Below are 16,271 nucleotides of genomic sequence, written 5' to 3' on the forward strand. Positions count from 1 at the left end.
AATACCTAAACTATTATCCCAAGCCTCAGAGGAGTTTAATAGGAAACTTCCTGGATGCAGAGAGAGGCAGAAGTTCAAACCGCCTCATTCATCCATCATAACGGATGGATGGATCACATCTGACTCCAACATCTTTCCAACTGGCCAGACAGATTTAAAGATCATCAGAGCTGCTAACAGCTCATGAAGTCATCCAGGACATGTTGCTGTGGAATATCATTTCTGCTGCTGGGAAACTGAGCTGTTACCATGACACAAGGCTGTAGTACAGCAACAATTTTCGATCAAAGGCTTCTTCAGATTGGTTGTATTGCTGACTACTAGAAATCTTTGAAGATGAATATGACTTATGACTACATTTTTAAGGTGAACTGAAGGATGAACCTGACCTATTTTTATTTGGTGTAAATTGGCTAATGTTTGATTTGCCCATGATGCTGGGTATTTGAGGTGTTTGAGGTGTTGCCTTCATCCACAGAGGTTCCACCCATCTATTCACATGTTGAGTCAAATTATCAGAAGCCATGACCTCATCATCTGGGCTTTCCCACATTCCTTTGTCATTAGTGTATGTAAACTTTTGATCTGGAACAAAGTTGTAATATCTGATTTCTTATTTTAGTATTTAGCAAATAAAAATAATTGTCATCTGAAGCAGTTCAGTCTGACTTCATATCCATGAAACATTTTGAATGCAGTCTATGTAAATATCTGGTTTACATTGTTGGACTCGTCTGTGACTAATGAGTGGTCATAAGGCAGTTATTTATTCCATTGTCAACATAATATTTCTAAATGCAGAATAAAAGGATCAACAGGAGATAATGGTCAACCTGTATTGATGTAATTTCCCCATGTGGCCACACAGTGGTGCTATAACACTCCGCCATTCACGCTTACCAATAAAAGGCATTACTGTATTGCTAAAGCAACAAAACCTCCAATATTTAAAATGTGTTAATCTCAAAGCCATATTTAACAGGGAGCAGAGATCTGGATCAACCCTAAATATCTGCACATCTTTAAATCTGAAACAGCATCAAGGACCAGAGTGTTTTATTTAGAACTGTTCAAATTCCCACAAAGCAACGTCAGTGCCAACATATTAAAACAGCACTCTATTTGGGAGAAAGCAAGCTGAGATGGAACATTGATGAGAGAAAACACTTTATCCAGAATGGGAAGTTTACAAGTTTAGCTTTTCCACAGTCAGAGCTGACCTAAGACCTCAGAGAGAGTTTAGAAAATATGTTACTTATAACCACAGCCTTTAAAGCTTCTAACTGAAATCAATTCTACTGAATGTGAGGCACACAGAATAACATTGCATGCAGACAGTAAATGTTTAAAACAATTTTAAGTTTTCTTGTTTTGTTGTACTAAAATCTGTAGACATGCCAGAGCTGAGTCTGTATTATAACTAGTGGTGGTTATCTATAATCTCAGGGTCTGTAATTAGGTAACCACGTTTTAATTAAACTATTTGACAAAATATGCAACATTTTTAATTCAGAAACCATTTATTGCTGCTAATTATACAATTATTGAATAAATAAACATATGAACTCAACAACAAAGATATTTATTGGTGCAGTGTTATTCCAGCCATTCAGTTTTCATCTTTCAGCCTTGAACAATCATGGAACTTCTTTTCATTAAAGTGGACAGTGGACTCTGACGTCAGCATTGGGGACGTTTGCAACATGTTTACCTTTGAGATGCGAATTTAGCCTGGAATAGCTTCACCAGTAGGCCAACTCTGCTTAGCAAAATGTTGAACACAACATTTACCTTTTCCAGTGTCTTATCAGATTGGTTTTTGAAGCAGAAATGAACTCCCCAGTGGACCAAGAGAAGCAGCTTTAGCATACATCGCTTTGTTTGCAGATATCGCTTATCTCAGATACGCATGAAGCAGAAACACCTTACAAAGATCAGTGGCTCTGAATTCCACCTGGATGACTGAACGTCTGAGTCAGGACATCTTCCCTGACCGGGAGAAGGCAGGTTTACGCCTCCATACTGTAGTCTCAGATTTGGAGCTGGTGTCTTTCATCCTGGAGGCTTCAGCTGTGAACTGCTCCAGCAAAACCTGGAGATCACAATCTAACTACGTCACCTGAAAAAAGCAGAGACCTGATCCTCAGGCCTCCAAGACTGAACTTCCAGGCACAGACAAGCTGTGGAGGGAATCAGTCTATGGAGGTTATGAACAGAACCTTCTCCAAGTACACAAAAAACATGAAAATTGTCACAGACAGACGATAAGCAAGTCACTGTAGGTAGATCAGTAGATGGTATTAAATCTGTTCCAAACAACGTTAGAATAAACTGTGACAGCCTGTTAATAATGCTGCTGTAAATATTACTAGGTTTCCTAAGGTTTGGTCTTCAGAGTAGCAGAAGGACTGCTACAGCTAGGTGGACGTGTTGCCATACTGATTACCTTGATAATCAGTATGTTAAAAAAGGAGAAAATCCAACATGATTCTGGATTAGTATTTACTCAAAACCCTGAACATTCTCAAGTTTTATACTATTTCACAATTAAAGTATCTGTGGAATGATAATTTGGACAATAAATAAGCAGGAGTGCAAACTAATCCAACATCCTTTTAGTGTTTCAGAAACATACGAGGCAGCAGATTCACCCGTCTCCTTCCATTAGAAAGCTCCTTTTTTCCTCATTTACTGTAATGCCTCGCCATAAAAAGAGTGTTTTCTAATGGAACCAGCGGATTTGCTTGTGCTTAGAAATTACCTGCACACTATGGCTGATTGCCCCTCAAAAGCAAAACAAGTGGATGAGACAGCTTCAGTGAGAATTATTTAAATGATTTGCTCTTGTCTGCAGAAAAGAAGTGGGGGGTTGAGCTCGATGCTAAATCCTTTGGCAGCCGACATATTTCTGAGCTCTCAGTTAATTCCCTCATTCATGGAGACATGTCAACATTCTGGATGTGGTCTGACTCATCTTCTTTATGTCTGCAGGCATTAATAATGATTGACTCAGAATAAAACTTGAAAAGGTTGTTTGGAATATCCATTGATTCAAAGCGTCTGATTTACATGTGGCTCTCTGGCATTATGAACACATTCATGTGAAAAAAAAAAAATCTGTAAACTCTATTCAGTTTTTTCACAAGTAGCATTCACATAGACCTATCCTTTTTTTATTTATTTCTGGACAAAAGGATGATTTAGTTATAGTTAGAATATCAAACTTGCTCCACTTATTAAACCAAACATAAACAAAAATGATTTTTCCAGCTGTGGAAAATGTTAGGACATCCTACTCTCTAACAGATAGTCTTGTCTCCACTGCTGGGTTGTAGACACGTGATCTGGATGACATGCAAAATTCAGATGGGGGTCAGGAAGTGGATTTCTATGGAGAGCAAAATGGATCCCAGCGAGTAGTAAGCTAATGCCCCAAATGGGTTGGAACAGATGAGGTATCTCAAAAAAATATGTGTATATTTAGGATATGATCCATATTGTCTGGGTAAAATAATCCTGAGGATTTACCCAGTGTTGAGGGGATTAACATAACTAACTATCTGGTGCTGCAGACAATGAGCCAGATGAAAGCTTTCAAAATCCTGGAAGCTCACAATTATTTTGTCAACCAATTAGGTTCAGATGAAGCATTAAATGGCTGTCAATTTATTTCTGCAGTAGTGAGTTGTGCTATTTTAAGTAACTGTAATTAGTTTATGATAACAATGCTATCGCTACGCAAACAAAAAGCTAATCCATGTTATTTCTATGTGCTTGGATCTACTTGTAAATAATTTATTATTTCTGTAAGTCCAAATTCATGATGGAGTTGTATGTTAATGTTGAGTCATACTGCATTTCCACAATGTAGGTCAACCGTTGATTTACAGAAGCCACATTAAAAACATGGTTTGTGGCCAGAGAAAGCGGGGAAATAGTCACAGCCCAGGTTAACAGTAGGGGCCCAGTCTTAGCTACCTGACCTGCTGAGCTTGGACAACTGACAAAATAGTAAAGTAAAATGTAAAATGCCAATGTCAGCACTAAGCTAGCTGCTAACAACATTAGCACTCAAATGTTTTTGGGGGACAGTCAAGCTAGGGGTGTAAAAATAAAAGATTTTACCTTACAAATGAATGCCTGTCTTTCTAAGTGACTGTCCAATAAAATATCTGAAAATACAATTTAAACGATGCGATCCTTTTTACCTGTCAGGAAGTGGTTGCTGCAAACTCTGGTATCTTTAGCTTCAGCAACTGTTTTTAGCCGTAGATTGTTGATCCACTTTTCTTGCCTTTTTGATTAAAGTTTTTTAAAATTAACTACCTTCGGAACACAACAATATCGTTTATCTTTCTCTCTATTAGAATGGTTGGAACAATTGTACACGACAGAGACTTTAGGCATTTTGAAGCTGTATCAACAGAAATAAATGGGCTGCATTTCACATCACAATGCATGATGTACTACATCTGCAACCCAGCAATAGATTGAAATAACGTCAATAGCCATAGAATTGTCTGAATCGAAATTACAAAAATAAATTTGCTTAATGGAAACCAGACAATTTAAAAAAAAAACAAGGTTTTTAAAAAAAAAGTAAGGTCGGAAGAAGGGGAATTTTTCCACAATAGATGTATTTGGCAAAACTATAATGGACACACTTTTTTTGCATCCCACAAGTGATCAGCAGCCGGATGTCACTACTGGTGAGAGCAACAAAGATGACGCACTAAAAACTAATAAAATACTCTGAAATCTGACTCCATTCAAAGTTATTAACCCAACGTTTTTCATCATGATTTTAATCTTTTATTCCTTAAACTTAAACAATGAAACTGAACTGTATTTATCCTCATACAGGTAACAAACATGCATACAAATATATAAATAAAATAAAATAAAAATAAAATGATGACGGTCTGTGCGTCAAATGACGTGAAATGCATTTTATCTGTGGGACTCTCGTTCTCACTGAAAAAGAAAACAGGTTTGGATCAGCAGATTAGCTCCAAACAGGTCAGGTTTGATTATTTTTAAGGTGATCAAAGTGTGTAGACAACCACAAACATAAAAATATATAATATATGTGGAGAGGTGTAAAAGTGAAACGATGTCAGTTTGCCTCTGCTGGAAGACATGGCCAATGGACAGATTGAGAGGGAACGTTTGTTCAGACATCACACTGATCTGCTGGGATATGTTGATGGTTTATTCGGCTTCAGATTGCTCAGAGTGATTATGGCTCTCATGTTTTTATTCCTCCTTGCACAAAACTTCATGTGTTTTACTCATATTATACCCAATATGTGATAAAAACACAGACTATCTGAATCAATAAAAGTAGAAAAACTTTCAAAATGTATCTGGTATCAGCACAGGGATGCCTGAGTGAAACTATGAGTGTGGGACAAAAAAAAGTACAGCTACCACTGTTAAGCAGCTTTTTTTTAGCTGGCTGTAGATAAATAAAAGGATCTCAGGCCACAGCATCTTGCCGGACACAACCTGTGGGTTTGCTGGAAACTCCACAGGGGAGGAGATGAGGCTGTCCGTAGGTCAGAGAGGAGGTGGAATCGGAGTGTAATTACATTTGTGGTGCAGGCCTGTGTGAATTTCAGGATGTCAGCTCCATGGGGTTGGAGCAATCTGCTGTTTGGGTGACATGATGGATGAACCCACTCTGCTACTGGTCACTTTGATCCCACAACTCTAATGACCCAGGAGCGGGACAGGAGGGAGACATTGTCTCAGAGACCGGCTATCTTTGAGCTCTGAGTCTCTGCTGTTGAGGCCTTGCCTGTCACTTCCCCATCACTGGCAGTGGTCATGCTGCCCCGTGGTTACTGGCTACAGAAACCAGCAAGTCTCTGGTAAACCAGTAGAGTTCTTGGCCCAACACCAACACCTGTTTATCCAATGATCCTCTCTCTGGCTACAGTCCATTTGTTAAAGGTAAAATTGACTTTGTGAGCTTTACATCATGTTATAATGTTTTTCACTCATCAAAAACATACATGCTTTGATTCGTTCATGCATTTCTATGAAATTCTTTAATTTCCCATGGCAACCATTCATTCAGCTGTGCAAAACGCCTGAGTGAACCTAGCTCCTCCTTCAAGGCACAACTCCTCCTCAAAGCTTCAGTCTCTGAGCGTCTGAGCTTCTGCCTCAAAGATCACCTCTCCCCTGTGAATCCCTCACTCAGCTCCTTCAGACTAGCCAGCAGCAATTAACAAACACTTGGTGGAACTGAGCATCTGCTGGGCTCATCATACAAGCTACCTTTCAGTGCAGTGCTGGTAAAAATGTTTTTAAAGCGTTAATAGAGAATGATGTTGTGATGACTTCCTGAAGAAAGAGCGGGAGTTTTTAATAATGAAGACAATTTTTAAAAGTCATATTTGATAAATACAACATTTTTATTTTAAAAAATGCTGTTACTTGCAGTTACTTGATTGTGTTATAAAATGATACCATGTAGCCAAAAAACACATAATACTGCGACTCTAAAACTAAATCAGAACTCAGTGTAGTGGAGGAACATTGTCTGGATATAGACAATATTGGGTAACTCTTCTGTTTAGACATAAAACATTCAAATTGGACATCAACATGTAAAACTTTGCATTTTCTTATGGCGTGCTGTTTTTTCACGACTATGTGATCAGATTCTTTTTCAAGAAACAGTTGAACAGAGACAAAACAGTCACATCCTGTAATTAATTTCTTGTATTTTTCCCATTCCTACCAACTTTTGTCTCTTGGCCCAGTTTTACACATTCTGTGTTCACTTGTTTCTTCTCTTCCCGTCCAGTGACCTGTTCTCTTTTGTCTGGCCCGGTTTCTGATTCTCAGTCTAGTTTCTTGGCCTTTTCCTTTCTTCATTATGAACCTTGTCAGCTATTCATCCATCACTTTGTATATTTAATGAATCATCCTTAAATTACAAATTACTTGGTATTCTGGATCTAGGTTTCTCTTTTGCTAGTTGTAACTTGTCTAGGCAAGTAAAAATCTATTTTAGCAGCAAAGGAAAACTAAAGTACGTTTCATAACTGACTGAAGCATTAAAACTGTATTCTGACTGATGAATTCAGACACTAAGATAGTTTAACTTTTCTTTCCACAACCTCTGACCAGCACATTTTTTGTTCAAATGATCACATGAGGCATCTGCTCCTTTCACTAGCATTGTCAGTGACTGATATATAGTGAAAATATTTATTCTCAGTTGAGACTATTTTTTGGTCTTCTTGGCATGATGTAATTAAGTGAGGTTACTGATATTTGGGATTAGACCTGACTGTGTTATGCTACATGACGAGACTGTTACACATTACAGGACTGACAAGGTTAATAAATAAAAAGAGACATTAACTAATTAAATGTTGCTTTACATGTGCATAAAGGGTCAGTATTATGTAAAATCAACTTTTTTGAGCTTTGCAATATGTCATAATGTTGTTTCTTCATCAAAAACAAACCTGGAGTGTTGCTTCAAATGTTTCTTAAATGTCAGAGAAATCCTTGACTCTCCAGTGGCAACCTAAGGGTTTGTTCTCACAAAGCACCGCCCATTTCTGTAAAGCTCCTCCTTCTCGAGCTGAGCTTCCAGCTAACAGAGCAACCCTCCCCCATTCAGCTCCTCAGACTAGTGGCAGCAGCAATCAGCACCTGGTGGAACTGGAAATCTGCTGGGCTTATAGTATAAACTACTTCTCAGTCCAATGCTCCTAATGGTGGTTCAGACTGCAGTTTGAGCATTAAGGGTGTCTACATGGTTAGACACTCGTCAAGAAGTCTCATGGTGTATCTTGTGCTGCGTGTTTTCAAATTTTGAGCGTTTGAAGTGCGAGATGCTAGAGTTGGAAAACTTGAACTTTGGCAGCTGGACACTGAGCATCAAGCAATCAGAGATACGTAGTGGCCTGAAGTTGGTGTTCTGGCAGGAGACACAGGTACCGATGAAAGTCAGCAGGTCATCAAACTGGGCCCTGGTGAGATGAAAACAGCGCTGAAAGCGACCCTCATCACTATGCATCTCCTGGATTAAATGGTGAAATTCACCAACTCCTCTGAATTACCTGGTGAATTCAGACAAAACACAGAGCGCCCGACGATAACGTTCTCTTGCCTGCTGAACACATGCTGAACACAGCATAAGAGCCATAGTAAATGGCATAATGGATTAACACTGTTCTGATAATGTGTTAATGGTGGCATGTCAGAAAGAGCAGGCCACTTTTTAAGGAGACAGAGGCCAATATCAAGACATTAAATGTGAAGTCAAATTTCTTTTAAGTCATGTTTGATATTTATAGAATTTTTATGACTGAAGGTAACACAGTTACTAGATTGTACTATAAATTCACACTATCTGCCTGGAAAATACATAACACCACCCCTTTAAAAAAAAATGTAAATAAGAATAGAAATAGAAAATAAATGTGAAATAGGCCCTGGTGAGATGAAAATACAGCAAATTTTCTGTGAAATAGAAAATCAAAGAGCTAATTAGTCATTTTCACAATTTATTTCTCCATAACCTTTAGCTTCCTGTATGAAAAATATTGACCTTCAATATTTCTACATGATCTTCTGTCTGCATGATGTCATCTATTTAGTGTAGTTCACCAGACTGGTGACAGGTGAACATGCATTTATTGATTTTGCATGTTCACCTGTCATAGAAATTAATGAAAACGGTGAGTTGTAAAATCGCTTCTATCCCTTCATAGACTGACTTTCTGTGCAGATGCAGATGTGTTGGTGTCCCAGGAGACTTCCTCATCGGCCATAATGCTGATATTGGAATAACAAGAGTGAGCTCAGGCCACAACTCTCACCTCTTCTAATGATGACTCACTCTCATAGAATGGTGGTGGTGGTGAATCAAGCTAAATGACCCAGAATCCAACAGTGTGACCATATGCTTCACCCTTTTGTCAGAGGCTCATGTAGAGCAACAGTCTGCTGAAGACTGTTGGGGATCAAAGACAAAAGTCCCAGAGATGTCCTGGACATAGGCAGAAGAAATCCTGGGGTGTCAAGGAGCCAAGGAACGGGGGTAGGGGGAAGTCTAGAATTGCCCCCCAAAGAAATCATATGAAAAACCTTTTGTATTTAAACAATATCAATATGAAAAGGCAAAAGAAACAATAAGATAATAATAATAAAAAATGCCCCCCCCCTACCCCCGACCATTATTAGAACAATGGTTCAGTCCTATGTGTAGGAGGAGCAACAGCAGCGCTATGGAACAATACAGGCTCAGAGCAGGTGAAATGAGGAGCTAGCTGTTAGCTGTGGCTCCCCAGCACAAACAAAACACCCTCTAAAAACCCTTAAAGCAAAAGACATGTAACACGTTTTATTTACTTTCACTGCTCGATAGGGAGAAACACATTAACAATTAAAATCAGACTGCAGTTTGTTATTTCATTACTTTGGATGAATCATTATAAACTGCCTCGTTATGCCTTGGAAATCAAAACTAGCAAAACTGCTACATTGCTTTTGATCAATCACTTATGGGATTATATCATGTGAAAACTGATCACTACTGAAAAACACATACTACTGCCCCTTTCAAGTTTTATGAAGACTGTTTGCAGGAGCTTGGTGGTCTGGCTTTACAGCACTTTTCAGCTTCTCTTGATTGAAAATTGTAGTTAACAGATGTGTTTCTCTCTGAAGGCATGAACAATGGCCAAAATTGTCCCTTATCACCTCTGGACAAGGAAGTCTCTTTCCTTGCCAAAGCCTCGTTGACAGAGGTCCAGATGTCCGAGTCTATCAAATGGTGTTCAAGAGATGCTATGACCACTGCTGAAGCTGGCCAAGAAAGCACTCAGACAATTCTTGTGTGGTCGCCTTGGGTAGGCTTTCTTTAAAAATGTGAAACCATGATAGTTGAGGATGTTAAATCTACGATCGATGTGCAATGAGTGAAAGAAACTAACATCAGATGTAAAATTATATTTCAGGAAATCTAAATAGAAGATATATACAGATTCATTCTACTGGAATAAGTAAAATGATTCAAATACATTCTACAGGATAATTATTGGTGGGCGCAACTGTTCAAAACGCATAAAAACATGTCCTTTTTAAAAAATTTACAATATACTCAAACATAAAATAGTTAATTTACAGAATTTATTAACACAAATTCTAAACAAGACTTTGGTTGAACTTAAAATATTAGGGGAGACTGAAGCTTACCAGTTGAGGAAGCTGTGAGGACAAAGGGGCAACATCCAGTGAAGAAAAAGGATCAAGGTACACACAACAAAACACAGTTTGCAAGGGAAAAATGGTGCTCCAACAAAATAAACACAAGATGAAACACTGAGGCCACCACACGGAGCCTCAGTCCCAGAAAAAAAAATAAACAGAAACAGCCTTAATAAAACAGTGATGTCACAATATTTCAGCAAATATACTAATTTTCCTATTGGTTGAAGTGTGCATCTTCGTAGGACTTAATTAGTACTTCATTGTTAGTTTATTATGATGCGTATGATGGGTATGTATATTCTGTTTAATGGGTTTCTGTCTCATTTTGAAATCATTAGGTAAAAAACAAATCCATTTGATTTAAATACAGATTGTCTTTCTAACTCTTAGAAATGACAACAGTCAATCATCCATCACACCAAAGAAAGCAGCTTCTTCCAATGACTGGAATATATGATTTCATCTCTTCCATTCAACCTATATGCATACCCCCAATCAGCAGCATGGACTGAATTTGTGCTCTTCAATCTAAAGAAAAATAACTGGGACCTAAAAATTTCTCTCAACCTGTCCCAAATCTTCTAAATGCTATCAATCGTACTTCCTTTCATTCCACTTTATTGTCTCTTTATTTCAGCACTTAAATGCATGAGAAAGTTTGATTGATTTTCCTTTCAAGGATGGGAGACAGAGAAGTTAGGAGGTAGGCAAAGTATTTGGGAGCATCTCATAAACTCTGACACAGACAAATGGATGGGACTGAATCAGATGATTCATTCAGCTGTTGGAATATTGCAGTAGCTTCTTTCTTCCATTCACACCATGCATCATGCATTTTCTGTTGCTTGATAACACTGTTCTCTGGCCAGTAGTTGGCGCAAAAGATAAACAGAGAACTGAGCTGATTTTTAAATGGCTAGGATGGAAAACTTTTAGAAATTGCCTTATTTTTGATAACACATTGAAATAAAAGGATACATTGCCCCATAATTAGCTTGAATAACCTAATTACCTAATTGGTTCTTGTCAACTTTCATGACTTCATGGACATTTGTCATTGTTCTTCTTCTCCAAGTTAACCTAAAATCAAGAGAAATTCTTTGCATAGCTGTCAAAAAGCTTGTGAGGATCCAGTGATTATCCATAGCCCCATGCAAATACACAGATAAAACCAAGCAAAGGCCCAACATCTACTCATTAGGTACCCCGCAGGTAACCATATGCAGAGATGGGCAGTAACTCGTCACAACTACTCATATTTATTTGAGTAACTTTTTGGAAGAAAATGTACTGTTTGGAGTATTTTTACTAAGCTGTACTTTTTTACTTTTACTTGAATCATTTTATTACTACCAACAGCATGTAGACAGTGATCTGGCAAAAAATAATCAACTGTCCAGTAAACAGCTGCTTAAAGAGGTTCAGCTCACTGCTCAATCACAAATGCAAATTAATACTCCAGCAACAAAACTCACCTTGTCAAATTATCATAATTGCATATTTTCTGATAGTAGCTATCATGTTGTTTGCTTCTCTTGTTTCTTCAAGATGTTTAACCTCTCACGCAAAAGGCTTCTTCAGCTCTTAACATGATTATAAGTAACAGGCTTATAAATTTTAGTCAGAACAACACTAGTAGTGCCAGCTATAAATAAAATATAGTAAATAATAAATAATTTATGAACAAAGTTGATAGGAGACATAAGTGATTGATTCTACCTTCTATTAGAAGGTAGATTCTAATAGAAACAAACATTCTAATAGAATGTTTGCTTGTTGATCCAAACATGTCTCTAATGTGAGATGGTTTGGTTGTCTGTCCTGAGGTGTGAATTACTAAAAAAAAACAACAAAAAAAACACCTGCACAATAGGTTTGCAGAATAGGTTTTATAAAGATGGAACCTGAAGCCACCTCCTCTGTTTAATTTTGATCTTTTATGTTGAACATAGATGACTTATTTCACTTCTTTCTCTCTCAAACCACCTGCCTTTCCTGTCCAAAATGTGCATGTTGCCATCCTCAAACAACTTTTGTTCTTGCAGTTATTTTTTCTCTAAATATTACAATCAGCATAATTGTACTATGTTGGAAGTGTTTCATTTCATAAATAGATGTTTTTGATATATTTGTCATTAAGTGTTGTTAGTTGCTTATGAACCCAAATGCAGAACAATGGAGAGGTGGCATCGATGAAAAAGGAATTTAATGAAAATGATGAACAGCAACAAACTTACAAAATCACAGGAAGCCAGGGCAGAAACACAAATCAAAAATCCAAGTAAAAGACACCAGCAGGGAGACACAGGGTAGCACAGGGAAGTGAGGAGAGGATTCAGCAAGAAGTGACTGAGAATGAGAGGTTTAAATACTGAGGAAGTTGAAATGCTGAACAAAAGACCTGGGCTGATGAGCTAACTAATTGCAGGGGTGAGTGGAGGGAGCAGGAGGCAGACTGAGGAGAGGAAGAGAGAAAGTGGCAGGGGGCGAGGGAGAATACACAGGAGGACAGAATTAAATCTAACTAAAAAAATACTAAACTGAAAAGAAAATGGAACTAGAGTAACAAAGAATAACTAAACAAGAAATAAACATAAAGAATTGAACTAAAGAAAAACAGCAATAAGACAGATCTAATCAAAATAAGAAACTGACAACAAATAATAATAAAACTTGTTTCAAATCAAACTACAAAACAACCTAACAAGCTGGGATGTTGCTGGAGGTATCAAAGAGATAATGGAAGATATGTTAAAAACACAACAGGTCTGTAAAAGGCTGTCTTTGTTAGAGTTGTAATTGTGCATGTCTTATTTGCATAATTGTGAATAAAACAGGTAAAAATGTTTTATTATTTTTATGTTACATTATATAAAATAATGTAACATAAGGAAAAATGAGCATAAAACAAAATAATTCCATGCATCATATTGTGAAAAATGAATGAGCATACATCAATATATTATTGTTACTGTAGGTCAAATAATGTAACAGGGAAATCTGACAGCTCTCCTTTATCTGAAGAAGTTAAAGGCCTGATTAACCTACTAATTCTCTACATCCCTCTCTGTTAATGTGGCTCCAGAAGTTCAGAACTGTGATGTGTTGTAAGGAATTTATATCTGTTACCAGGTTCACTGTAGTCAGACTGCTGATGGTAATGTTTCATCAGTGGTGAAATGAACACATGAAACTGACATGGTCTATTGGCGTCAGAAAATTAGGAAGCATGTCATGCCTGAATGGAGCTAAACCTGTGTGTGTATGTGTGTTATGACAAGGTGCTATTAGGAGGACTTGTGTGTGTGTGTGTGTGTGTGTGTGTGTGTGTGTGTGTGTGTGTGAGGCAGGGCGAAGGAGGAATTAATGGAGATACAGTTGGTCCAATTCTTCCATAATTTTACTGCACAAATGTTAACTAATAGCTTTCTAAAGCCAGGTCCACAAAGCAACATAATTGCACCAATTCTTGACCCAATCTTCCCCTTCGGACAATCTTAAGGAAAGGATGGGGTTAAAGATGATCTCATGAGATAATCCTGCTGTGTATTGTGTGTTATATTTGTACTATGCAACTTTTATAAAAAAAAATTGTTAAAACTGTCACCATGTTACGACACTTTGATATGAGACAGATAATCTGACAAAAGCTCAGTCTTATGGAGAGCCATTTCTTCACTCATTTTCTTCATTTTTTTATTTATTTTACTCATTTTTTATTTATTTCACCCATTTATTTATTTATTTATTTATTTAATTTTGGCTGAAATGGCTCTCCATACAGTCTCCTTCACCTCCTCCCTGTGGCCATCTGAAGAAATGCACCGGTCCCAACCAAAAACAACCAATCAGAGGCTGGAGGAGGGTCTAAGCGTTGTCAATCAATCTCATGTACTCAATTCTAAATGTGCTAATTGCAAAGAAACAACTTACCATTACGGGAAAACAGTTTGTCTGTCATTGTTATTCTAACTAGTCTTAACATTCATAACAGGGTGCTAGCTGCAGCGTAGCAGAGAGCAAGGGGGTGATGGAGATGGGAGATGAGCAGCACCACATGACATTGTGATTGACAGCACTAAGGGTCTCCTCTTGGCTCTGATTGGCTGTTTCTAGATAATGCTGGGAGAAGGCAGATAATCTAGATTTTTTTCACCGATTATCTGTCTCATGCCATACTGTCATAGTGACATATATGTAAAAAATATAATAATAATAATAAAAGTTACATACTGCAGCTTTAAGAGTAATCTGGTCTGTTTGGAAGGAAGTTGGAACCACTCCAACCCCAACATTCAAATGTTGTATTATCTTGGCCTGATGTCCCAGTGTGAGGTGTACCAGAGAGCAAATAAAGTTAACCACACACTTGTTATATTTATGATTTTTTTTCTTGTCATCATGTGTGCCGTCTGCCAGGTTTTGAAAATCAAATGACAATTCTGAAATCATGCCTAGTGAACCAGGCATGAAGACAGATGTTGACAAAAGATTCTAAACATCCAAACCCTGGTGTGTGTGTTTGTGTGTGTTATGCCAAGGAAGACTCAAAATGAAGAAATTGAGGCAAAGTAAGATCCACTTAGCAACTGTAGTAGTTGTCTGTTTATGGGCTGTGCAGTGGCAGTGATTAACAGTATGTGCTGATTTGTCAGACAGTGCTGAGAGCTGCTCAGTGGGACAGAGACTTGGGGCCAATTAGCAGCATTGACACCATTTTGTGTGTTGATCCCGATCTGCAGGGGGTTTATAGGAATGGCCCACCAGTGCTGACTTGCTCATCCTCTCTAATCTTCTCCAAGATTTACAGTGTTAATGAATTTCATTTACTTTTGTCCCAGCAGCCTCAGACATCTCAACAGACTTTTTGTTGCTTAACTGGCTGCATCTTAAATAACTGATGCTTAAAGTATGAGCATAACATTCTGAGGCAAGAAACAAATACGTACGTCACCCTGATGTACGTATGTTCAGTTCAGTCTCAAATGAATCAACTTAAAATGACTGAAAGGTTTGGTGTATTGCAAGAGTTTGTGTTGATAAAGTTACTCTGGTCATTATTTTTAAAATCATAATGATCTCTATTAGTTCAGTCTGGGAATTGATAACTCAGCTGAGTAAGCTGAGTTGTGTTGCTTCATCTCAACATCGCTGTCCATAAAAAGAAGAAAAATCATGTTCCAATGCTAACACTCTATAATAATTTATTTTCTATAGTTTTTGCGATAGAAACCAGATTTGTTCATTTTTTCACATTTTATAACAAGATATGGAGATACAGTCAACAATACTGGGAGAACAAAGAGACAGAAGACAATAGTCAGAGACAGAAATGGAGGAAGACACTGAGCAATAAGTCAGAGAGATCACATTTAATGAACCTTCAACACCCAACTGACCCAGTCCAGGTACATTAACTCAATATAAAATATGAGGCATTTACTGAAATGAGTGTAAACCAAATACCGGGCCAATCAGTGCTCTAATTTCCAAAAAATGAAGAGGGGATGTCTTTTCAGAAAAAAATGTTATGAGGATAACTCATGACTGAGTATTTACCCATTTCTAACGACATGTTTTATTTCAGCTGATATCTATTTTCCAATGAGAAAAAAGCACATGAATGGTAAAGCCTGGGGGACAGAAGGGTTAAACAGGTGGAAAACAGCATTAAAGGAGATCAAACTGCACGGGGCATCAGAGGCCCATATGTGTGCTATAGTGAAGTGGAACAATTTTAAGAAAAAAAAATCACTGGAGGAAGTTTTTCAAGTGGGTAACTGCAAGTTTCTAAAGAAAAATTAGAGCTGGTTCAAGATGTACTGAAGGAAAATTATTTAAAATATTTAACATAAGAGGGCCTTATGAGGGACTTCGGTCAAAGATTCTCACACACAAGCTCAAGGCCTTTTATGTGCATTATCGGGTTATGTAACTTCGTCTTGGTTTTAGCTGAAAGTGCCAAGTCAAATATGTTTTTTTCATATTTTTTCAATTTGGTTGAAAAACTTTACAGATTTGCAGGAAAC

The 16,271-nt window shown here is 37.6% G+C and overlaps 1 long non-coding RNA gene across 1 annotated transcript in view; it reads right to left on the reverse strand.

Annotated features, from left to right (window-relative positions):
- The window catches only part of LOC107838490 (uncharacterized), a 21,859-nt gene extending 7,657 nt beyond the window's left edge, over window positions 1-14,202 (reverse strand). Inside the window, exons 1-2 of the long non-coding RNA XR_001664566.1 lie at window positions 14,078-14,202; window positions 3,979-3,983 (exon numbers count right to left, since the gene is read on the reverse strand). This is a non-coding gene — a long non-coding RNA (uncharacterized LOC107838490). The remainder of the gene's footprint in view (window positions 1-3,978; window positions 3,984-14,077) is intronic.
- Between the last annotated feature and the right edge of the window lie 2,069 nt (window positions 14,203-16,271).

The sequence above is a fragment of the Poecilia formosa genome, unplaced genomic scaffold, assembly GCF_000485575.1.
Source record: "Poecilia formosa unplaced genomic scaffold, Poecilia_formosa-5.1.2 Scaffold264, whole genome shotgun sequence".
Taxonomy (NCBI): domain Eukaryota; kingdom Metazoa; phylum Chordata; class Actinopteri; order Cyprinodontiformes; family Poeciliidae; genus Poecilia; species Poecilia formosa.